Source organism: Corvus kubaryi, unplaced genomic scaffold (assembly GCF_017639235.1).
Source record: "Corvus kubaryi isolate FWS band 111438036 unplaced genomic scaffold, C.kubaryi_AGA036_p1.0 37398, whole genome shotgun sequence".
NCBI lineage: Eukaryota > Metazoa > Chordata > Aves > Passeriformes > Corvidae > Corvus > Corvus kubaryi.
Genome location: NW_024581137.1, coordinates 21,037,016 through 21,063,299, shown reverse-complemented (window position 1 = coordinate 21,063,299; position 26,284 = coordinate 21,037,016). Strand labels below are relative to the sequence as shown.

The window sequence follows — 26,284 nt, the reverse complement described above, 5'->3', positions numbered from 1 at the left end:
AAGTTAACCAGGTAAATTAATTTAATAAAAATGGGAAAAACGTAGGTAGTATATTAATTCAACCACGTTCACCTCAGCCCTAGCCTGGTACTCATGAAGCAGAGAGGGGGCAGGGAGAAGGGTGGGGGGGAGGGAGGGCAATGTCTTTTATTCTGTTTTTTTTTTTAATATCCTGTAATTTTCTATGTTTTAGACCATAGTGTAGTCTTACAGTTAGCCTTAATTCCAGGCAAGTCGCTTGTGGTCTGCCAGGTTACCAGCCCAATTTATAGAAATGACTGCCAGAGAAGAGCCATTCAAGGGCTCCTAAAACCTTCCAGCTGCTGCCGAGCAGAGGTTAGAGATAGAAAGCAGGGAGGAGGAGGCAGCAAGGCTGAGCTGGCTCGGCAGCCCGGGAATGCCAGGGTGGGGAGCCCAACTCCCGCACGCCACCAGCACCATCTGACCCAGTGCTGTGCCAGGAGGGAGGCACCAGCACCAGGTGACAGCAGCCATGCAGCCACAGTTGCCAGATCGCCGCTGGACGACCATCAGTAGAAGGGGAACCCACAGGGGACCTGAGAGGTGTGGAAGGTTTGCTGTCTGTCTGTACCAGCTCCTATAGCTTGCCCTGGTTCCCTGAACCACAGGACAAGTTTATGTGTGAGGTGTAGGAAGAGCACAGATCTTGTGGAGGGAGGCAGCTTGTTCCCTTCCAATTACTGAATGGCACAAAATGTTATCTCTTTCATTCTTGGAAGTGGTCATTCATTAAAGTGTTGTGCTGGTAGCATCTGTTAGGCCTTTATGCAAAGACTTCTTGCCTTCATTTTTCACTTGAGCTAATATTTTTTAAGAACTCTTAAAATAATAAAAATAAAATTAGTTTAGGGTCAGTACTTATACCAAGAGCCTCAGCTCACTCAAGAGCACTGATTTATTATGGGATGGGGAAGGATAGGGATGGAAAACATTGTTCAGACTTTTACATTTAATCAGACCAAGTGCTTTTAATTAGCTGGAGAAGAAGATTGTGAATATTTCTATTTAAGTGTTCCTGCTCAGAGAAATACTTTCATCATTAGAAAATGATCAGCTCACTTAGCATAAATGAAGAACTCCTTATTGGTGTCTTTTAACATACTATGTCTTTTAAAATTGCATATTTAATGTAATAGCAAGGAAGATGAGGCATCTGATAACTTCTAGATTTTTTTCCTCTTACTTATTTTTTTTTAAAGCTTGGGTAGAAATTGAAGTATAATTACAGAACTTTCCTAAGATCTGGATCTATTTAATCAATTTAGGCGTGACTACACAGAATATTCATTTCAGTTGCTGGTGCTTTTAAATCACACAAAGACATTGTTCTTACTCTGTTGTTTTTAAGCTGCTCATGAAAGAGTATTAGAAATGTAATCAAGACAAGGATGAAGTATCAATGTGGTATTTGCATCATTAAAAATTAAAGTTAAAGATATTACTGAGTTAGGCTTTGACATTCAGTAAAATGATACTTTACTTTCTACAATGCTTCTGTTGCAAAATATTTTATAAATCTGCAAGGAATATACAGCCAATGTCACTAGGGACCCTTTTTTTAAGTTCTCACCAGAATCAGAGAAGTGAAATTTTTTACTAGGAATAAACATTTATTATCAAAATTGAATTTTAGGAAGTAAGCCTTTTCAGAACTAAGTATGAGATTATCCAAATGATGTTTGTATTAAGATCAGTACTCAGTCAGACACCCACAGACGGAGAAAATGTTACAAGTTTCGTAATTATAATACTGGGGATCCCTTGTAGGAATATTTAGATTGTTACTTCTAGAATGCTTCCCTGGACAAATTATTTTTTATGGACCAAAACCACTTTTTTTTTCCTCATTAACTCAGATGTATGATCCCTTTTACATCGTTACTTTGAGTCAAATAAAACTGTTCCTAACATTATTTGTGGACTTACTATGTTGAGTTACCGTGTATTTTCTGCTAAATAAAAATGCATATTACAAAAGGGACGTAAGCCAAGCACATGCAATGCTCTGGTGATAACTGGCCATGGCCAGAGTCTGCCTCATGGTAAATGCCATTTACCTTTGTTTTCTCCAGGACAAATTGTCTTGAATATCTCTGTATTTCCTATGTGTGTACAGGCAGTATCTGTGGGAGGTAACTCCTTAGCCTTCTGTCTGTGCGAAGATGCTCTCCCCCACCAAAAATAGAAAAAGATCCTCTGGCCAGTGGGGATAAGGCTGAGGAAGTGGTTTCATGATGGATTTAAGCCTATTTAAGTCCCTGGGGTCACTGAAAGAGTTTGTCCCTCACTCTCCTTTATCCATCTGCCATTCATTGCTGCCTCTCTCTGTATCAGCACACGGCTTGTCAGTTCAGGGAGCTGCTTTAGCTAAAAAAAAAAACCCTTTTTTTCTGTAGTCAGATTAATTTTCAGTCCAGCTGCGCAGCTGCCCGAGCACTGATGCCAGCACAAACAAGAGAGCTGGAGCACACAATCATGGACAACAGGGAGGGCAGGACTGCTGCTCTCAGTAGTGGTAAATAAGGTGAAGTTATTCAGGAAACTGCAGCCTGTATGTGAAACAAAGTCTCAGTATAATTACAGATTTATTTCTTTCAAATCCTTGTACTTATGAGTAATCCTAAATTAGCAGAACTGGGTGAAATTTGCCATTCATTCCTTTTTTTTTCATTTTAACTCAAAATTTTTTTTCCAATAAATCAGGTTACTTTGCTGGAAATGTGTGTATATACTGGTATCTTTTTTCTCTTAATTAATTTAAAAGAGGTCTTTTTGCTTTTTTTTTTTTTCTCATAGGGAAGGATTTCAGTTACTCATTCTTAAATATTTTTGTAAGTGATTGTTCTCCCTCTCCTCCCCCTCTCATAGAGGAGCTTTATATCTTCATGTTACAGCTGGAAATGAGACATAATGAAATTAATTGACTCTTCTGCCCTGTTTGATGACCCAGGAGCCTCTGACAGTTGGGATCTGAACCCAGATCTCTCAGATTTCAATACAGACTGGTATGAGTACAGCCAGAGACCCTAAAGCCACAACACGTCCTTTGAACCAATTACCCCCAGCTTTTTCCAGAAACTGTCATGGAAAGCTTTTGCAGCAAGCTGGCCATGGGTCTCCCTATTGCTTTAATTACAAAAGAAATAGGTGTTCCTCCATTCAGTGTCGACCCTATAAGTTTGTTAGGCAGTGCAGCTCCTGGGATCAAAACATGTTTCCTTTCAGTTTCCCTCACTTGAGAGAATTATGGTCTGTATTAGAAAAATTAATTAACAATTTGAGAGGAAATTTCAAATTTAGGTGTTGCCCACACTGAGGTGAACAAAATTAACTCATTTAACATCAGATTTGCCATTAATTATACAATTAGCCTCCTGGCATTTGAAAAGAATTTAATATGAATAAACATTTTAAGTCCAGAAAACTGCATGACCTTTTTTGGGGTAAAGTGGGACCTTCTGCCTTTGTCTTTCTTCCCCCTCTTCTGGGTTGCATGTGAGCTGCAAGGTGCAATTTACTAGAGGCAAGGACTATCTAAGAATATTGCAATTACAAAAGATTAAGGGAAAAATGGAACAGCTGGAAAGATTAAGAGACTCTCAGGCAGGACTTGTGTCTGTTTAGCCTAGTACAAGCAAATAAATAATTCAGTTCTTTAGTGCAGTATTTTCTCCCATTTCTTTCTTTCTCTCTCTTTTTTCTTCCTCTGGTTTCTCTGAGGATAGAACAGACTTACAGGCCTTTAGCTGAGTAGTGTCCGTGCCGTGTATTCTGGGCAAAGACCCTCTCCTATGGGCAAAATTATTTCTAAGTATGTTTGGATCACGTTGACAATCATCACATGCATGTGTGGCCTGTACAAAAACCTCTTGGGGTTGCCTTGAATATCATTAACAGAGACAAAGTGAACTACGTAGCACAGGTACACTTTGCTTCTTTAACTGATAGATGCCTATATTACACAAAATTTATGTATATAAACCCCCTCATTTCATAGTCATTTATGTGACTAGAGCAGATGTGCATGGTTGCCCATGTAATACTGGTTTTATGTATTCAAACTGAGTGTTGACAACAGAGCTAATGCTGTCCTGAATTACACCCCTTTAAATCCATTTGAAGCCATGGACTGTAAGACTCAATACTGGAATTTATTTCACTTTTAGAATATAGGACTAGTTTGACATGTAGCATCAGGGTATTTTGCTTTTTAAACATGAATTGCTCTGGTCTGTAACAAAGCCTTTTAACTTGCTAGGATATCATAGAATGTTGTTCTTTTATTTTAAACTACTGTACAGTTGAACTCTGAGAAAGATGGGTATTTCTCTGAAGTGTTACAAAGCTTTGGCAGAATTCATCCCTGACCAGGATCGTTCTGGCAAGGCTCTGCAAGGCCTGCTTCACTTACAGGGCTGGAGCAAACTCAAAAAGGGTTTCCTGCGTTGGGTGCCACCACTTCCGGAGTCTGACTTTAAAGCTCAGAATAACATATATTCATTTGGGTTAGTAATTAAGCACTTACTAAAGAGGTTTCTTGAGTCATGACCTAAGAGTCTATTTTGGGAAGTGCTGGGCAACCACACCTTGGCCTCAAAGGTATTTGTGAGGTCTTCACATAAAAATGCCTAATATAGTTACTCAAAACCCTCAGGTATTTGTGAGGTCTTCACATAAAAATGCCTAATATAGTTACTCAAAACCCCCGGCTTCTTAAATAAGAGATTGGTTTGGTAGTTTGAGCCTGAACTTGCTTGTCAGTGACAGCTCATATATTTGTCAACATTCTTCAGACATATATGTTGGAAATCTGAAAAATTTCCCTTTTGCTAGTTGCAGTTAGTTTGATGATAGCCAGGGATTCTGCAGCATAAAAACACATCTCCTGTCTAACCTTGAGGTGTGTTCCCTTTATTTGGGAGGGAATTTTCCTCACCAGGACTCGCTGTTACCAATGGGGACATAGCAGAGTGTCGTACAACTGTTCCAGTTCAACTAGCTTGGACTCACTTAACAGTATTAAGTTTTTTGCCCATGATTTCTCCAGGAGAATACATCAACATCTTATGTTGCTGTAATGCTGAAACTCATTGAATTACATGATGCTTGGGTCTGTTTCTGGAATTTTTTGACACACTGAATTTCTATATTCAAAATAAGTAGGATATTTACACTGTTGAGCTAAAACACTTAGCAGAAGATGTTTTAGTCTGAAGTCAGTTGAAGGTACTGATGATTTTTTCTGTCTTTTGGTTGGCTTATATTAAAATGCTAAAAGCCTGAAATGAATATTTGTTTTCCTACTGCTTTTTCCTGGTGCATTCCAGAAGCTCTTCTCCCCTTGCAGCTTCTCTTTCTAAAGACATGTAAATTTGCACAACCTGTTCTTTTTCATACTGTCCTCTCCATATTGTGACAGCCCCTTCTAGCACGAGAAATGGTTGAGCTATACCCCCTCTACTGGCGAGTGTTTTTGTGCGTTCAACCAAACAAAATACAAAACTAGGTTTGGAAGGAGCTTATTTTTTATTAGAATCAGTGCAAAGTTCTTTCCAGCCTTGTTAAAGCAGGATTGGGACGAAAAGTAAATGCTTTTATTCTCTAAGAGGAGAATCTGAATCCCAGAATATGTTCCAAATACCCTACAGTTTACTGGGAGCCTCTACTACCAACTTGGGTAGTTCAGTGGGAATAATATTCAGTCTATTGTTGGCATAATAGGCTTTGTAAGAAGGATTTGCCTGCTTTATTTTTTACCATCATAGCCATAATTTCATATATTTCCTGTAACACCAGGGGAAGAACTGAAGAACTTGTGCATATCAGTAGTCTTTCCCCTTTTCCACACCTTTTTTTTTCCCCCAGGAACCATGCAGAAAGGCCTGGGTAGAGCTAACTGCTGCAGTAACCTCTGAAACATAAGGTCTGACAAGCTTCCTTCGCATGGGTAGAATTTGACTCCACACTTACATAGAATGAGGAGATGAGTTGAATTTAAGTGATAGAACAGTACATAACTAAAGGTTTCTCATATCCCATATTTCGGGATTTTTGTGCTTCTTATTGTTAGACACACGATAGAGAATATCTGAGCAGATGAATCAGTTTGTTTCAGCATGGGAAAAGAATTTTAAGGTCTTTCTAGAACTTGGATTTCAGGGGATGAGTTTCTAAATAATGTGAGGGAAATTAAGAGTTTGATGACTTGTGACACAGCAATTATTAATAGCATGAAACTGGAAAGATTTAGAGTGTATTTCAGTGTCAAGCTCTCAGTTGTTTTCTTTGATGCACGTCATCAGTTTGAAGGTAAAATCCCAGATCTTAGTTAAACATAAGTGGTATATATATGACATAATTCCATAGGAGGATAGCAGTTTCAAAGTAAAACACATTTGTAAATCAAGGACTTGGCAGTGTTCCTTTCACAAAGTTACGACTATCACACATATATACAAAAATCATGAAACTGCAAAGTCATCATTAATCAGCTTTAACAACTATGTTTCCTGGTTAGATATGGCTTTGTGGATATGTGACAAATTGTATTTCAGATGCAAGATTTTTGTGCTTTAAAGGTCAAATGTTTCAAATATATTGCATTCCTAATCAACGTTGCATTTCATTTGCCAGCTGGAAATTTACTTTGACTTTGTGTGTTAGAGAAGGGAAATGGCTGTGAGGTTTTTTTTTGGCACAGTACCATAGTTAGGAACAAGTAAAGTAAGGAAGAAGAATGAACTGAGTTATTTCTTGCTCCACAAAATTACTAAGGACAAGAAGATTGTATTTGTCAGCTCCTTGGTGTATGTGATAAATGGTAAACACATTAAGTCAGCAAATACACACTTTCAGCAAATAGGTAATTCTAGCTGCTGATTCCTAGGTCATGCATTTGCTTGTCAGCAAGCAGAAACCATTGAAGAGGTAATTTGAAATCTTAAATAAAAACCAGGTGCATCTTCTCTGACAGCCTTTTATTTTGCTTAAAAGGGTAGCTGTCACAGCATGTGCTCAGTGGCCAGTCCTGCTCACTCCAGAGGTTGCAGTAATGTAGTAGAGCCAATTGGCCATGCTAATATTTATTTAAAGGAAAACATCAGGATACAGAAAACCAAGTTAATCTGAAAAGGAGTCTCAGGTTAGGTATGTTCTGAAGAGGTAATGCATATGGAAGATAGAAAATAGTTGTACTGATTTTAGAAACAATACGTGGGAGAAGCTCTCTTCCTAGCCACATATCCATAGCCACAGGTCTGACAGGTTTGCTTCAGGATTAGAGTGTGTGTGTGTGTGTGTGTGTGTGTGTGAGAGAGAGAGAGACCCAGTCCCAATATGGGAGAGAGACTCCACAGTTTTAAACTTTAGAATGAAAATTTTAGAAGAGTTTTCTACAAGATACATATTTTTAAAGAATTTAACATAATTTAAGAAAGAGTAAATACTGTCTGCAGTCTAGACCAAGAATGTAAGCCATATGTAGACCTTGCCAGCATTCATACTTAGCTGATTGAATGAATATGATACTGTAAAATCATTTAGCCTGATGAATAAACTCTTTATTTCCTATTCATGTAGTAAGTTACTCCCGAGGAAGGTAGATGTGGATATACACTAACAGATCGAATTCAGTCCCTCCTGTATGTTTAGACATGTTGTTCTCTTCAGATGTCTCCATGCCAATACATCACTATATTGCAGCTTTTTGGTGGTGACATCTGCACACCAAGTGACTGGGAAGCTGAACGAAACTTCCAGGCAGCAAACAAGGCGCCATCTCCCCATAAATTTTTAGCATGACATTGCTGACAATTTTTTAGAAGTCCTGCCTTGCTATACCCCAGCTCTGCCGTGTTCAGAGCTGTGACCCTCGTAGTATTCAGTGGAACTGTCTTCAGCTGCGTCAGGCAGTTAGCCCAGGGTAAGCATGACACCACTGTGACATTCCAGTGGCTTAAATGAGGCTTTTTCCTCTTGACTTTCAGAAACTCTGTAGCAGTCGCCTTTATGGTAGGTGTATTTGGTTCTGTGAGAGCCAGGATACATGGTGCCAAGTATCTCCTGAGCTGAGTAGATCACTACACAACCCATTTCTTGCCAATTTATGAGGTCAGAAAAATCTTTTGCTTTCTACAGATTGACAAAATGCAGACCCAAGGTGTTTGCTGAGATATAAATAAGCGAGTTGACTGACTTTGATCAGATTTGTCTTTTTCCTTGTAATGAAACATTTTCATTTTCTAACCTTGAATAATGTTTGGAAATGCAGAGCTTTTACTGCCTCTTTTCATTCCCTTCCATTCTGTTGCCTCCTCTGAAGAGAGGAAGCTTTTTATGCAGTTTTCTCTAAGGGGAAAACATCTTTTGCATTGAACCTGGGAGAATTTTTATTTTATTCTTTTTTTTTCTCTGGTAGTGTGTGTTTCTTTACATTGGATCATATTCTGACTATGCTGATCTTGGGACAGAGCTTTGTGTAATTATCTTTATTCAGCTATTTACATTTTTACTCTGTTGTGAGCTTCTACAATCCACTTCCATGATATAAAAAAATTCTTTCTCTAGCCTTTTGTTTTCCTAATGATCTTCCTCAGCCAAGTTTAGTCCTCAGTAAGCCAGGACAGCTCTGAATCGTATCATGACAATGTTTGTCCCATTACTTTAATTTATGAGAGGTTTTTTTACATATGCATGTGTTAGGAGAGGGGGGGTGTTTTTTCATTCTGCTACAAGCAGCTCTAGTTGGTACTGAAAAACTCTTGAAAGAGTGTATTACCTGATAAGAGCACACTGGGGAACAAAAAGAAAAGTAGGTGTTTGTTCTAGTGAAAATGAAATCATGGAAACGTGTGTCCTCATAGAGTATGATGCGTTATGATTGTCCAGTGTATTTTTTAATATGATATAACATGGTAGACTCATAGAACCACAGAATGGCTCAGGTTGAAAGGGACCTTTAAAGATCATCTAGTCCAAACAGGTGCATGGGCCAGGCCATCTTTTATCACATGAGGTTTCTCAGTGCCTCATCCAACTGGACCTTGAACACTTCAGTGATGGGGCATTGGCAACTTCTCTGGACAACCTATTCCAGGGTCTCAGCACCCTCTTAAAAAGCATTCTTCCTTATATCCAATCTCTATCTACCCTCTTTCAGTTTAAGGAGCCTGTCAAGGTCCTCTGGATGGCATCCCTTGCCTCAAACATACCAACTACATCCCTCAGCTTGGTGCCATCCACAGACCTGCTGAGGGTGCACTCAATTTCACTGTCTGTGTCATTGATGAAGATATCAAGTAGTATTGGTCCCAGTACAGACCCTCGAGGGACAGGTACTGCCCAATTTAAGGAAGAAGAAACAGAGCATATAAAAGCCTTTTTAAAATAGAAAGAATGAAATTAAATAAAATTTCGTACTGCCATCTGTTCTGAGGCAAATATGCTGGTTTTTTGGTTGGTTTTTTTTTTGGTGGTGGTGGTATTTTGCCTTACTTTCTCACTCTGGTTGCATTCATCTGGTTACAGAAAACAAGTGTGATCCCTGATAATGGATGTATTGTTCTAAGCTCTTTTATTAAGAGAATGTATTTTGTGCATCGGTTTTCATATCTCTTAATGCAGGGACAGAAAATCACAGACCGGCAAAATCCTCATATGAAGGATGCTATATTAGTCATCAAGGGAAAATTGCCAATTAAAGTATGTTACAAATGGTTCCACTCTAAATAGTGTTTATTCTACCCATTGACAGAGATTTTGCTTGCCTGTCTTAAAGTAAATAGATTCCTTTTAAACAGTGAATCTGCATATGTGCTGAAGTATTCTACTCATTAGAGGTACCACAGTTGGTTTTCTCATTTTCCTCTCCCTGCAGGATGTATTGCAGTGAGGCTGAACCTACTTCTGTAGTTAAAAAGAGTCAATTGCAACAGACAGCCACCAGCACACTAAGGTGGTGTGTGAGGAGGTTGGGTCTCTTCACCTCCAGCTCTAAAACCTGTTTCCCACTGTCGTGTGGTACAGCAGGTACAGATGTTCAACATGAGACATCCTGGTTTTGAACTTCTGCTGAACAGATGAAAACCTGATTATAACATTTCTATGAGCTGATAACAAGTCCTGTATTCTGTGCCTGCTGTGAGTACTTACCACATGCTCTATAATGACAAAAAGCAAAAATACCCCATGACAATCCAAAACTAAATTCTTAAGGCTCTTCTGAGATACACCATCCTTGGGTAATTGAGAACTAAATAGGCCTTCCTTATTAGTGCCTTCTGGTAGTGTACTGGCTGAAAAATAATGCTATAAAAGAAATTTATTTCAATCCCTAGAATATAACTCTTCACTTCGCTGTCAAAAACAGTAAGCTTCTTCTTGGAAGCGTGGGTAGTGAGCATCTTATGTCCTTAAGTAGCTTCACGTGCACAAAATATTATTGTTCACCTTCATATGTACTAGGTCCTAACATTTGGTAAGACCTGAAGATAATTAATGACTCCTCTTTATAGTACTGGGAATATTTTCATTGGCATCACCCCGTAGAAAGTATTTACAGCAACGCCTTATTAAGTTTTAACTATTGTAGAGCAGTGACTGCCAGCTGTGCTATGTGTGATTGCAGAGAAATAACTTCATAAAACTATTCCTTCACCCCTCAAGTCCAGGTATTTTTCCTTGTGTGGGAAGCCCACAGCAAAGGACTAGGCGTTGCTCCGAACCATTCTCTTTTGTCTTCCGTGTGTCTGTATAAGAAATGTTACTGAATGAATGAAGAGTGTCTTTAGCGTGGGTTGTCAAAGGATTTGAAAATATATTTGGCAAGGGAACAGCTGCCCGCCCCCACTCCTCAGTCAGGAGTTTCTGGTTCTGGGTCAGTCTCTGGTGGGGAGGACCAGAGTGAAGTATTTTAATGAAGCGATGTACTGTCTTCAAAATGCCAGAAAAATAATTGGGGATATATATTTGAATATGCATTTTTTGGGTGTTGATTTTTGGGCATCTGTGCTGGCTAGCATAGCATGACCTCCCCTGAAAAAATAATTTCCGATGTACATGTAAATATATTTTCTGAGATTTGGAGGTAATTTTAAACCACAGAGCAAGAATATTGTGGTGAGTTTCACTGCAACTTCCCAAACATGGAGTAAAAGGTACAGAGCCACTTCTGCTCGTGATGTGATTACAGGGGTACTAAGTTAGTGTCAGCTGAAGCCCCAAACCACTTGGATTTTATTTGATTCATTAGTAGTGTGTTAAACTGAGAAATGTATTCTGGTATTGAAATGTACTCTAGGTAGCTATAACAAGTATGCCAAGGCCATATGTAATGAAAAACTATAATGTTTTATAGCTGACAAATGAAAAATACTTGAGGCTATTATAGGAAAACATATGAAAAGGGAGGAAAAAAAGGATGTGATTTTTTTTGAGATAAGTCAATGCAAAACTTTTAAGTAACATTGTTGGTGAATCCTAATTTGCCTAAGTTGAAAAACATCAATTTAAATTGTATTTGATGCACTTGCCTCATTAAATCTCTCCTGTCATTTTTTTAAAATACGTGAAAGTTCAGACATAAAGTTTTTCATGCATTAAGATGTAGGGACATTTTAGATAAGCTCTCCAAAGCTTGCAAAGTAAAATAACCCTGATATTTGCTGATTTTCCTCAATGTGTGAAGTAAAATGTATTTATTTGGTTTATGAAGCCAAAGTAAGGAATGAAGTAAGACAGCAGTTTCAACACAAGAGCAATGGTTCTTGCTAATACTGCTTCATTTGCAAAAAATAAAATTATTTTTAAACCACTTTTACTACCCACTGTTTATGCTAGTTTGTTTATCACAAAAAGCTCTAGACAATGGCAGAGAGATTTTGAAGGACATGCTGTGTGTAATTTCTATTTGTAAATATTATGATTCTGTATTTAAACACAGTATTTACTGTCACATCCGGGGAGGCAGCTGACTGCTCTCATTTGGAAGCACCTCTTATTCACACAGTCATGTTTTTGGGGAAGATAAATATACTTCACCTGCCAGTTTGCCAGGACCTTAGTTTCCTGATTTTCAACAGAAAGGGTATTTCTTTGCTGTAGATTTTTTTCAGAGTGACTGAGGGGAAGGGGTGGGTTTCTGTGAGGTGGTGTGATTCTTAGACATTTTGCCTATTTGTGTAGTTTCTGCTGCTGTAGCACAGCAATCTGGAACATGGAATTGGCATGCTCTTAGAAGTTCAGAAAAAGCAGGGAAAAAAATCTCACTGCAATAAAACCCAGAAAGTTAACCTTGAAACCAGACTGATTATCTTTCCTTCAGTTTACTAATTCATTTTCTCCTGTCTAGTGCTACTCTGTTTGACCTTTTACCTCTGCAGAGAAAGTATTCATGTAAAAGTGTTTCATTTTTCTATATTGCGGTAAGATTTGAGTCTTGAACCCAACAATAATCCCTATCAGTGATAAAATTACTTGAAAATAAGTGTAAAAATGCAAATAAAAATAGAAATATTCTTTAAATAGGGAGTATTAGTTTATGAAATGTACACCAAAAATGTAATACATCTAGATTTGTCAAACAAGTTAATAGACTTCCCAAGTTACTGAGTTCTCTTATTTCACACAGGAACAGACATTTCAGTTCTGAATGTCAGAGAATTGTATTTAAATCATTCTGCACAAACACAGACTCCCTCTAAAGTGATGGGAATGGAAGTCAACCAACAAGTTTGGTTCATATTTTTGTGTGATTCTGAAATATTGCTGTAACAAAAAAAGCCTTGATCAAAGCTGGGTGGTTTCAGGTACCAAACCACCAAACACTGCTTTTTGATTTTGAAGGTTTGGGGTGGGGTTTTTTTGATCATCTGAGCTTACAATTTTAGAATATTTTTCGTAACATGATAAACTGGATTATTACTTTTAAGTAGGTCAACATAAATTTCAATGTACAATTATACACGCAAGACTTTTTTTTTCCACAAGACTCGCTAAAAATAGGTGATTTTAAAATTGCAGGCACAACATCATGCACATTTTGTGTCCTTATAAGCAGTTCAAAAATGTTCTCTTTCGTGCATTGTGTTGAAGTCAGTGAGAGTTTTATCCCTGGTATCACTGAAACCATGAGCAACACTTGACTACACAGAACTGAACCTTCATTTCCCAGGAAAGTTGTGTGTCACTCTCAGCTTCTCTGTTTTGGGGTGGATACACCTAGTTTGGTAAATTAACATGTGAATCAATTCAGTATCATTAGGAAAAGCCGAGTAATGTATTCCATAAGGGGAAGAGTGCTTCATACATCATTGTGTACATCATATGTTTTGAGGTTATTCAAGTTCCGTTGTGGACCCTGTGGTATCTTCTACACAAGAGTGTGTCTTGGTATGAATTAAAATCTACAGGAAGTTTCTGTATTCTGACCTTTTTCCAGCCTCATTTGCCACATTTCACAGGGGTGTTTGTTTGTGTACCCGAGTGCCTTTGGGTGGGTGAGAGGGGTACTTTCCAGAGCACTGCTCCAGTCCTCCATATGCTATACATTTAATTTTAAATACAGCGTTTATGTATTTTGAGGGACTGCACTAACTTGATAGTGTTGCCTGAGGGAGAAAGAAATGCTTTCATGCAAAGATTGTCACGGGCGGTGGAGTGATAGCTGAAAGTAGCTGGCCTTATTAAGCAAAGTTCCCGGAGGTGTTTACACGTCTGTGTAGCTGTAAAATAGCCTTTCTTCAGTCCTGAATTTTTTTCCCTTTCTCCCAGTTCTGTGTTTCAAGCTAATATATATATTGTTACATGTGAGCTTCTGTTTAGAAAAAGATTGGGAATAAGGACTAAATCCCATTTGCATTACTTACGTGGGTAGCTCCGTTGCTTTCAGTGTGTCTACTTGAACAAGTGAAATAAAAACAGATTTAATTCCAAATCCTTTTACTAACCAGCAGGGAAGAATACTCATTGACCATAATAATAACAACTTAACAGAGTGCTAGTTGTCATCTATAAATGATACACATTTTTTAGTCATTAAGTCACATTAAGCAGTACTAAGTTTTGCCCTCAGCATAAGCAGTCTCTTGCAATTGCATCCGTCTCTTCAGTATGCGGAGAACATGAAAGGAAGATTGTGTTTTACCCTATTATCTAAAAAATTGCAAAGCTATGAGAAACAGATTACTATTAATAAACAAAATTCTCTTCAAAAGGCTATGCATACAGTTGTGAGGAAACAGCTGCTCTCCCTTCCAGAATGCACAATTGGCAAGTACATTAATTTTAAAAAAGATTATTTTGAAGGCATCAAAACCAGTAAAAGTGCAGAAACTGTGACAAGAATACATATGCACATTGTTGTGATTCAGTATGATCTGACAGAGGAACACTTTTTCCTCTTAGTATGTAAAGTGGTAAATTTTAAGTCTTTCTCAGGCAGCTGGGTTCCTACAAAATTATCACAAGCAGTACAGGTGAACCATTGCTGACTTTGATCATATCCAAGTTAGTTAAACAGTAATATGGCTTGAATTTTCTCCACCACACCTTCCCATTGCATTAGAAAATAGAGAGCAGGGCATTTTTCTTTTAAAGCTCTGACTCCAAGTATGGTGTTTGTGAGGAGTACCCGACTGATCGTTGCAGCAATTAGTACAGATACATCCCTAATTAATGGGTGAATAACCCGTTAAGACAGACAGCTGTCTGCCATGTGTTCCATGGCATTCTCAGGGCCTCAACCAAGACCTGGCACATGTAGCCAGAGTATTTCCTCCTCCATCCATTGCCAGCAAGGCTGGAATCAGCAGTGATATTCTTACGACTTGGGATGTTTGTCCACTGAGAGATGGATTTGTAAAAAACCTATTCATTAGATGCAGACCACCAAAGAGTCTCCAAATACAAACAACTTGGACAGGAGCCATCTAGGCTAGGGCTGAACCAGAGACCACAGGATGAACACTTCTGTAGCTCATAGCCATTTGCTCCAGCTGTTTGCTTGGAATACACAAGATTTAAGCCAGCATGATTAGGATAATAAAGATAGCAGTAGTGCATGATAAAGATAAGTAATATAACTCTAGTGTTCATAGGTTAAGCCACATGTTATTTTTGCACTGTGGATTTCTGCAGGAGTAGTGTAGTGTTCTGGGGTTCTCCTCGTGGTGGTAGCTCTGACTCAAAGACCAGCTGTTTGTCACTTAGTGCAGACAACCAGTAATATTACGAGTAAATAAACAATGATGAGGGAAGGTATCACCGGCAGCTGAGCCAAGGAGATGAGCTGGAACTGAAAATGGGAAGGAAAACAACACAAATGTAATTTTTATCATGCAGAAAACATCTGTGTGAGTAAGGATTCCAAGTTGTTGTTGCCAAGGAAATTATAATGGCAATTTCAACTGTTGTTGGTATTTCATCTTGATGTAGGGAACATACGCAGTGGTTATAAAAAAACCTGTGTTATATATGTGATGTTTAATTCTTCTATGACAGAGTCATTGATTATGACTTGCAGATTAGAATGCTAGATCCCTCTTACTAATTAGAAGTGTTGATTCTTCATTAGTTAAGGTGTCATTTCTCATGTAGATCGTGCGTGAGGCCATGAAAGCAGTGAAAGTGTCACCTGAAACCTTGAGAGGAATTTTAGAGAGCTCTGAGTTCCTCAGTTCCAGCTCTAAGGTGAAGACTGCTTTCACCAGCAGGTACCCGCACACTGGCTGTTTGCCTTCCCATCCTGAGAACAGAGGCAGAGAACTTCTCCTTCCAGCCATACCCTTTCGTTGTGACCTTTAGGTGACAAACATGCGTCCTTTTTTCTTAAACCAATTTTGCCATCATTCTTCCCAGGACCACTTTCCAATCCTGCTTTCAAATACAGGCAGCAATGAAACAAAGCCATTTATAGGGAATGGTTTTCTAATCAAAAGTTTTGATCCATTGAGCACCATGGAGGTGTGTGTACTGGGAAGAATGTAGCCTCAGTTGTCCCAGATAAGCTCCCCTTTAGTGAAAAACACATTGGAACAATCCTGTTCTTGTAGTGAAGTCTGTGGCATAACCATTTTTGGGACTGTTGCAGCAAGTTCACTTGGTAACTCCAGGTCTGATTTTGAGAGGATTCCAACCACCTCAGAACAGAAGACTTGTTCCTATGTAAGCTCCTTCCTAACCTTAGCCCTAAAGACTCTCCCAAAAGATCCTAGGAGAAAACGATCCTGATAGAAAAACAAGAAATTCCTTTATATTTTATTTTCTGTTTACGCTGTCATGTATCCAGATAAGTCCCCTCACCCCAGTGACATTAAAAAGTCTTAACAATATTCTGTTGACTTAGAAGAAGACACATTCCTGGGTCCCAGTCTGAATCTGGCACGTCCCCACTCATTTTGGCTAGTCAGTCTAGTGGTGTAAAGTGTTCATACCTCGCGCACTGCTAAGAAAACTGCCTGTAAATGATGGTTTCTTCTGACAGGTCAGAGTGTGGCCTGCAGGGGGGGCACTCAGTCTCAACCAAGGGTTGAGACATTTTAAGATTTCTTTCACCTTGGACCTATGGCAGGTCTCCATATTTGAAGTAAGAGAGTAATTTCAAATGGAAGGAAAAGGTTGTGAAAACGTGTCCATTTGCTGGTAATTTCCAAGTGTGTTTTCTTCTGTTACCAGAGATCTGGAGAAATAAGACAGCCTCTTAGCTAAATTGCCTAAATAAAAGGAATCTGCTTTTGAAGTATATGGATTTCAGAATCAAATTTCCTTTTTCTGTGCCTGTTGGCTTTATAGGCTTGTTTACTCAGGAGGAAATGACTTGTTTTATAATGTGTTTAACATCATGTTAGTTAATCTGTGCCATAATAAAGAGTTGTTTCCTTGTGTAAGCAAGCATTTCATGTGTAAACATGTGTGAATCTCCCACTGAATTGAGGGGGGGTCTGTATCTAAGTATGTTCCTCTGTTTACAAAATGGACACAAGCAGACTTGTTGGTTATACAGCTGTATTGTATGTTTGAGATAGACTGTAAATATTCACTTCTTTAAATTTGCTTCTCATTGCTTCCCCTCATTAATATTTTGGAACAGGTTTACAAGCAGCCTATGTGTAAAAAGTAAAGTCTCTATAAAGTGTCACAAAAGGAAATCTGAGAATCAGGCCCCTTCAGAATAAAAAGTTGCAAAATTATCTTGTCACATAAGGTTTCAAAATTTCTAGGATCTAATTTAGACAACTGCCTATAGACAGGGCTCTTAAAGATTAGAGTCCTGAACAAATCTAACTTCTTTATAGAGGCCATTGGATAAATCATTCGCAAGTTGGGGAAAGATTCAATGGCGAGTGGACCAGCTAGAAGACCAGCTTTCTGAGGAACAGGGAATATGAAGGCGTTGAACAATGCTACTGCCTTGCTTGTAGCATTCATAATAATCAGAAAATCTGGATGATGTACATATATTAGAAATAATGCTGTATAAATCATTATCAGTTACTGAAGTGTCTGACTACTGCAGAGTATTTTTACGCTAATATTTTTAAAAGTAAGATAGTGTAAAGATCTTTTTTGGATCAGGCTTCAAAAAATTTCTGACATGAAATCAGCAGTCCATTATCTCAAAGTGAAGGACATGTTAGTTGAAGTTCAGTTGATCCATTCATCACTAACACATTGTCTGTGACTTTTTTTGTCATTTTTCATCATTTCTGATAAAAAAGTGAGAATTTGCCGTCATTTTTTTATAAGTGATCAAATCAACATATCAAATGCATTTCAAATCCAAAGCTTTCAGTGTGTTCCACCCATTCACGAGAAGTCTTTCTAGTGTGTTTGAGCTGCTATGCTTTAGTCCTGTCTGGCTCTCTCTCCTGTATTGCCTCTAAGGTTTCCACAGAAACTAAAAAGTCAATGCTGTTTTAAAGACTGCTTTCTTCCCTACTACACCTCTTAAATCTTCCAGCTGCTCTGGGGTTTTTGTGTTATCTGTCTGCACTTAGTCACCTCATCCTTTTAAATTAGATTTTAAATTTAAGAAATACAGTGCCTGGTGGTGCCACCCCACTGTTGCATGTCATGGATTCTGATTAACTTAGAGAAGAGGTAATGGTAAATTACAACTGTTGTCAACAAAGGGGAATGTTGTGAAATTAAAAAGTAGTTATGTTTTGAAAAATAAATTACAATCCTGGGAAAGAAAAAACTCAAGGAAAAGCAAATTAGGAGTAACACGGAAATAATATAACTTGGCAACTTGCAAGGTTGGAGGTCATGTTAGAAGGTCCCAGGACAGCCTATTCATTCTTCTGTAGTGTTTTTCGTTCCTAGTTACTTGTGGTTTTCTCTTTTACTAAAATAGGGCTACAAATCATGCTTGATATAATTTCTCATAGAGGCAAATCAGGCTGAAAAATATTTTATCTTTTTTAAACTATACAGTCAATTTCTGGTGGTTTAAAAAAACTGGAACTTCAGTTACTGGTATTACTTTAAAACAAAAAGAAACAAAAGATGTGGGAAAAGCAAATTGAGCCCATAGATGTGTAATAGGAGGCGAATGATTGTTTCCTACTCTGAGCAAGGCAAGCCTTCTGTGAAGGGTTTTATGTAATTTTCTTCAGCTGAACAAAGCGGAGAATACTTAACAAAATTGCCATTTTTAAAATCTCATTGTGAATACTCAGCATGCTGTGATCATACACTGTGTAATGGTGTTTGCAGTGAATAAATTGCTGTAGATAGTATAATATAAATAACTATTTTGTGCATTAAGAAGCAGTTCTCTTCATGATGGTTTCTATCTCAGGAATGCTCTGAGGACAGGACTTTGGAGAATAAAAGCATCAAAGTACTCTTTGAATAATACCAGTCTGCTAATGTACTAGGATACTTTTAATAATTTTTAGCATATTATTTAGAAGTGAATAACAAAATCAACTAAGTGATACTTACTTTGGTCTTAATCTACTTGTTATTAATACTGTGGCCCAAACTTGCTGATTTTAAACACAACACAGTTTCACAGCTTCAGCCAATAATTTTTAATGGCTCCCATGATAGGAGGGCAGATAAAATGTATCACAAGAAAAACAGATTTGCCTCATACAGACTTTGGGCACATTGACTTGGTGTGCTGCAGGTTTCTTGCAAGAAAGAAAGAGGCAGGAAGCCCCAAAGTTAAACTGCATCTCACTTTGGGCGATAAATGAACCGCTAGAAATACCTTGCTAAGACTACAGAAGACTGACAATTAAAAAATGCTGTACCATACTGAATTCCAGTGGTCTCAATAAGAAGCAATATCAAGCAATACCCTGTAATACATTGTAGCTCTTTTGGCAGCTCGTTGGGATCAGTTTTCCTATATGTTCTTCCAATCAGGCATACCACAAACATATTGATTCCACAATGTACATGAAAATGGTAACTGGCTTCAATAAAAAGCACATAAAAAGAGCAGGATATAACCACTTTGAAAGAATTGCAGCATGAGTTAGAAAAATGTCTTAATATCCTCCTTCCCTTACTGCTTGCCTAAAAGTACTTAGGAAAAAAAAATGTTTTTTAATGAAAGATGGTCTCAATCAGAAAACTGAAAGAACTGGAAGAAAGTCTGATTCAAATTTTTCGGCTGAATTCTCTCAGTGCAATGGAAACTAAGTGGTGTAAGTGATTTGTCTGATGTGTCGCTCTCTGCCAAAGCCTTTCTGAGTGACAGGTGGCCCAGTGACTTCAACCTCAGTTTCCATTATGAATAATTAAGTCTAATGAAAAATACCGAGTCAAAAAGCATGCTTATCTCATCAAAAAGTACTGATATTCCAACATATTGAAGACATAAATTCCCATTTATATTGTAGGGTGACCAAAAATACTGGATCTAGCATAGACCCAAATTCAAGTGTTAGGTCATGGTAGGACAAGATTTTTTCACTAACTATTGAGTCTATTTAAAGTAAAATGAACAACTCTTTTAAAATGTAAATATATATTGTTAATTTACTCAGAGTACAGAGTTAATTTACTTAGATTACTTAGAGTAGATCTCTTGGGCCTTGAATTTAATGCTGAAAATGTCTAGGTTTGGTCTAGATTATGACTAGTAAGAACCATGAGCATCTTCCAGTATTTTAATAATGACACTTCTTTGCACCATCTAGATGAAGGAATTGAGATTATGATCGTTCTAATAAATAAATTAATTGATTAAATGAAAAGGAAGATTTTAGGGGTTTTCAGCAGATTTTCAGGGGGAAAAAAAAGACATTAAAAAATGCTATGCATTCTAAAAATGGGGGCTTTATTTCTTGAGGTAAATTTAAGTCATCAATGTTATAACCCAAGTAAGGACTTATCTCTAATTCTGAAAGGGTTTATTTCTTTAATTGTTCTTTCATTTTACTTCCTGGAGACTACCCTGCTAATTTTATTCATGGCAGAGGTATTACTAACCATACAACAGTGGCCATTGCCACAGGCAGTCTCAGTGCTCTCTGCTATCTCTTTGTTTTTTGTTTTGCAGAAGTGTGTTCTTTTGGCTGCTGTGGCAACTGTTTATTACATACATTTACCAAAGTACCTCCTGATATCACTGTAGCATCTGGGTAGGCAGCTGTGATTCCCTTTCCCTTCCCTACGCTGCTGTTGCTGCAGCTCCCGCTCTGCTTGCTCTTCATTTTCCAGGGAAGGAAGGAAACAAAATTACTGTACTGTAACAAACGCCCTCTGTACCATTTTTCACCCCCTCCTCATTTCTGGAAGGAGATGAGAAAATAGCAGGATGTGTTGATGGCTTTTGGTGAGAGAAAAAGAAGCAGGGTGTTAGGAGGAGTGGGATCTGCACATACCTGAAGTGAGGAAGGATCCACCATGATGAAGAAGCAATGAATTGTCATCATACAGAGAGAGGGTGGGGAGAAACCACCCTCAGGCAGAAACTCGAAAATACATGTACTACAAAGAACAGTAGTCAGTTACAAGGGAGTGGTAAAGCTCGAGAGGTGGTGGATCAGGTGGGCTTCCAGGTTGGAGAGGAGAGAGTTTTGGGACAAGAGCAGAAGAAATTCAGCAGATAACCTGTACTGCTGGCACTGTCTGTATCCTAATATTGTCTGTATCCATTCCAAAGTTACAGAAACATGGCAGTGGCTCACAGGACTGTGATGCCACTGCTTCTCAATGGCACTGTTTTTGCATTTTGTTGAGTAGGGCTGGGTGAGGTGTGTGCAGGTGGGTCTGAGTCACCTGGTGATGCATCAGCATGGCTGCTGCTGATTTGCTTCTTCCCAGACTGAGATTATCCAGCAACCACTTCCCCAGCACAGCCCCACTGCTCGTCTCATGGCTGTCCCCAAGCACAGGGTCAGCCTCGAGCTGTGATGCAGACCAAAGCAACACTTTTGCTTAGAACCAGTTTTAGTACTGGCACTGTGTTCAAAACAGAGAGCAGAGGGTATACTGGGTTTATTTAAATGAGGCTTCATATCTGCTTCTCAAGAGGTGTATCTCATCGCAAGCTGAATCTGCAGTCGTCTGGTTTCTCACATCCATCTTCTCCCCTCACCAGCGGTGCTCTTAAATTATTTTGCCAATCTTCCAATACTCTTGTATCCTCTTTGCCCTCTAGGCAAGTGGCTTCCCAGAAGCATTCGCAGATGGCAGCTAGAGGCAGGACCTGCTCCTGCATATCTGTTAGATGTGCAAGAAATGAGATTGCAAGAAACTGTGTTGTAATACTTACAAATGGAGATCATTCGGTAGCAAGCTTCTCTCCTCAGAGAGAAAATTCCTAAACATTGAAGCTAAGGCTCTGCACAAGAAAAGAAAAGGAAGATAGAGAGCCTTGCATGTATCCTTCTTCTTTCTGCTGTCATAAGTTACCAAAGACAGTTGAGAGGGACTGCATCCTCCACAGACTGCACGTAGGGCAGGGGAAGCCTGGTTTTGATGTGTGTTTCTGTGTGCTAAGGCAGTTCAGATTAGATAATGCAATAATAGGAGTGAGTTGCCATAGACAATGCCATGGAAAGCGAGTTCATGGATGTTATATGATATCCTGGTTCTGCTTTATTCTTCCCTGTTATAAAGGATGAGGATAAAAATGAACGTAAACTCACACACTCTGTGGGAATTTTTCCATTTCTTTCTAAGTCCTGAGGAACAGGAAGGCCTCCAACCAACTTGCTTTCCTATTTTATTTGGCCTGATCACTTCCCTGTCATGCACTGTTCATGTATCAGATCTAGAGAACAGTTTAAGTTAAAATCCTACATATTTTGTGCTACAGGCTGGCCTTTCCCTTGTGTTAAAGAGTATCCACGTTACTGGTGGATACCAGCAAGATTTGGAGACCAAGAATGGAAGGGAAGACACTGAAATAGTCCTCATTTTCCACCTTACCAGAAGCACACTATGAGTTTATGCTACCTGCAGTCATAGACACTGGGAAAGCATGTGACCCCTCATCAAGAAACATAAGTTAGATTAAAAATAATAACATTATTTTGACTAATCTGTTTGATATGACTACTAGCCAAGGTAGATATTCTTTTTTTTTTTTTTACTTTCTGTATTTTCACTTTTTTTATTCTCTGGAAATTAAGTACATTTGTATACAAATGACAGCTGAAAATCAACTGTACTTTAGTAATTTCTCCAGATAGGTTTTCATCTGGTATATCTCATGGGTGCTGTTGTTTTCATACAACTCTCCTATTACATTATTTTGCATTTAATATTTTAGGATATTGTAAATGCAAGGAAAGCGTGGTGTTCATAATGCATTGCACTGGACAAGCAGTTTTTAGCAGCACTACTTTAAAGTGGCTGGCTGCCTAAAACATTTTGAGGGAATAGAAAATACTCCATGTGGTAAGCATATTTAAAGCAAAATTAATTCAGTTTTAGTAGCATTTAAAGTGTTTTGCTGATAACTGTAACTGATGTCCATACATTTCACCTGCAAGTATGTATGTGGAAAGCCATGGCAGAACTGAAATACCGGAGAGGCAAAGGAGAGTGAAATAAAAAGAAGACCGTTTTACATGTTTTCACTCTTTTGTCCTGAATTTCATACACTCATATTGATGTCATTCTGGAAGAAAACTGGCTCCGTATCCCCCATTCCAGCTCTTCCACCGAGCAAAGCCTCTGCAGTGGGTAAAATACAGTATTCTGTGGAGTGTCTCATCAGCTGTAGGGGAATAATGGCAGCAGAGAGCTGGCTCTTGACAAGCCAGTGATTACTTCAAGTCTGCAGGGGCTCAGCTGAACCTACTTGGTCCTATGTTACATATTCCACCTGGGAGGTAAAACTGGAAACATGGGGAACACTAGTTCCAGAGCCACACTACAACCTCTCTGCTGGTTTCTTGATTGCCCCACCCTGCAGAGTCACTGGGCTGTCACACTGGGAGGCTGCACTGCTGGTCTGACAGCAGACCTGTCCCCCTAACCAACTTACAGTTCATCCACTTCCACCTGGAGCTGCCCAGCCACCGTTTTCTCTCCCTTGGAGACAACTGCTGTAGCAGTAGGTTCGTCACACACTCTGTGTGTGTGCCCTGTCCCTGGGTCAGCTGAGTTCAAGACAGATTTAGTCTGCCCTTTGCTGAGAGGGTGCACATCTGAATCCGTCCTTCCAAAGATTACAGAAGTTGAGGCACTGAGCTGTTTGGTGCACTTTCTTTGAGATCTGTGGTTTGGTTGCCAAACTTCAATAGAGCTGGAGTATAAATCATAGTGAATGTAAAACATTTGGGCTTCAGTGTGTCGGGCAGATATCCATGTAGAGAGAAGGGTAATTAAATCCTCTTGCGTTTTAAACCTTATAGAATACGGCTCTGGCTGAGCTCTTGCACATATGGGAATTTTCTCTGGTGAAGCCTGTTCTGGTTGCCAGTAATGTGGATAAATAAAAGGCTTAACAATTAAGAAAGAAGGACAACAAAAATAATACACCTGTCAAACTTTTTGTATTATTAATGCACAAGTGAAAAACTGTGATGCTTGTGCATGCTGTTGCCCTTAATACCAGCTGTTGTCTGTGTACATGGGCTGGTATTTCACATGGCTGAACAGCCCTGCTGCCAGCAAGCACTCAAACAAGGCAGCGTCAATAACAGCAGTCTTCCCACACTCCATACAATTTAAGCTATTCTTCAAATTAATAATAATACTTAATAAAGCTTCATCTCTCATTTGCAAAGAAAACCTTCAATTAATGTTAATCAGCATCCTCAGAATGTGATCAGGCTGGGCTTGTAGCTGGACGTGCCGAAACAGTTCAACTGGCAGATGGAGTGTTTTCCAACTATTCTAATTAATGACTGCTCATTTCAAATGTTAAAGCAATTAAATAAATAGGCAAAACAAATAAAAATAATATACAGTATAAAATGCCACTGTCAAAGAGAATTCTGATCAAAAAAGTGAGCCTCACTCAAGTCCAGAAAGGGCCCAACCATCCCTTCCTGGCTAAATAAGTTCTGAAAGAGCTAGGGCTAGCTTTTGTTACTTATTTCCAACCATTTCTCTGGGAATGACATTTATAGTACTTCCATTTTAACCTGCTGGCATCAACTGAGGTATTGCTTCTTTAAGTGTTAGAACATTTTCCTGCAGAAAATCAGAGGGGATTCCTTTCACATATTACGGACTTTTTTTGGTGTAAGATTTAGACTTGCCTTGCTTCTTGTCTTTTCTATTTGAAATAATTGCCTACATTTTTTTTTAGGGGTATTATTTTCTATGAGTGTTATATACTCTACCACTGATGTAGGACTGCATTTGTTTGGGCTTATAAAGAGTTCAATTAGCTCCTTAATGCCTAGTTCAGTGACAATTAAACCTTCCCTGTTGACTCGGGATTGGTCTTTCTAAAGGCAGTGGAGGTGATTTTAATTATTCATTCTCTGGTTTGTTTCTTACAGCAGTCTCAGCTGTGCTTTATTATTCAAAGGTTAATGCAAACTGAGAATGAGGTACATTAAATTTGTTTGGCAGCTAGCAACCTGATGTATTATCGACACTGTGAAATATGGATGGCAACACTTCTGCTATTGTGATGCTTAAAAAGCCAGATTTTATCTTTAAAACAATTGCTAGTTTTGTTACTATGGCTGCTAGAAAATGAACATTCCATAATGTTACAGTCTCTGTAACCCATTACTGTTGAGAAAGCAAGGTAGTTTAGAAAGCCAAGAAGCATTAACAGCTATTATAGAAAATGGATGTAGGTACCATGACTAATGAAGTACTCTGCACAGGACTAAGCCATGCAGCTGTATGCAGGGAATCATGCAGTCAGAAGTTTTAATGAAGGGAGCCCAAGGAATTGCAGGTGGAAGAGGGTTTTATTAACTTTCAGTGAACAAAACGAATAGTTGAGCAGTGAACATGACATGATGTCGTATAATAATTGTATGCCTTGGGTACATTGTGAGGCATGGAGCATAGCCAAGAGCTTTCAGCTGTTCTACACATGGAGTTATTCCACAAACCCCTGTATGCTGCAGAAACCTTATTGCAAACATAATGAGAATTGTTTCACAAGAAATGCCTTAAGACAATGCCACATCACTTACTTGAGATATCTACCAGCACTGCCTTCCTCTAAAAAATATAATTCAGGTATCTGGAAGTCACCATTCCAATTGATCCTAATTAAAATTCAGGTCCTGTATCAGTGACTGGTATCAGCAGACTGAACAGAAAAGAAGTCTTCATATGCCTTGAGAGGCCATCCTGAGTAAAATATGTATTTGTATGGACAGGCATTATCTTGTATGAAAGGAGGCTGTGTTGGCTTTAGAAGAGTCATGCCCAAGGACTTCTATTAGTTAGTATTTAATTTCATTTTTTTCAGGAATTCACCATACAGGTGAGAGATTTTTCCTGTTTCATACAGGATTATGTTTTGTACATTATAAGTATTATTTCAGCACTATGTTTTTAACCAAGGACTTTGAATTAACATAATCCAACAGTTTAACCCACTTTCTGTTTATATTATTTTTAAGACAGGGCAATGATTGCAGGATAAAGCAGCCTTCTGTGCTAGTGATTGGAGACCTTAGGTTAGGAACAAGTGCAGCTGCGAGGTTGTTTGTACCCTGCTCAGTCTTTAGTATAGTCTGTGCTGTGTAATGTGTGTAATTACACTGCTACTGACTGAGGAGGTAGGTGGATGAGGAGGTAGGTGAAAATAGGATGGCTTGTGAAGCAAGACAGTGACAAGACACCTCAGCAAAGTCTCTATATCCTCGTACTGTGA

The 26,284-nt window shown here is 38.7% G+C and overlaps 1 protein-coding gene across 1 annotated transcript in view; it reads left to right on the top strand.

The window, feature by feature from the left end:
• Positions 1-26,284, top strand: part of LOC121671596 (ubiquitin-conjugating enzyme E2 E2) — a 204,567-nt gene that overhangs the window by 142,337 nt on the left and 35,946 nt on the right. The gene's annotated exons all lie outside the window — the stretch shown is intronic.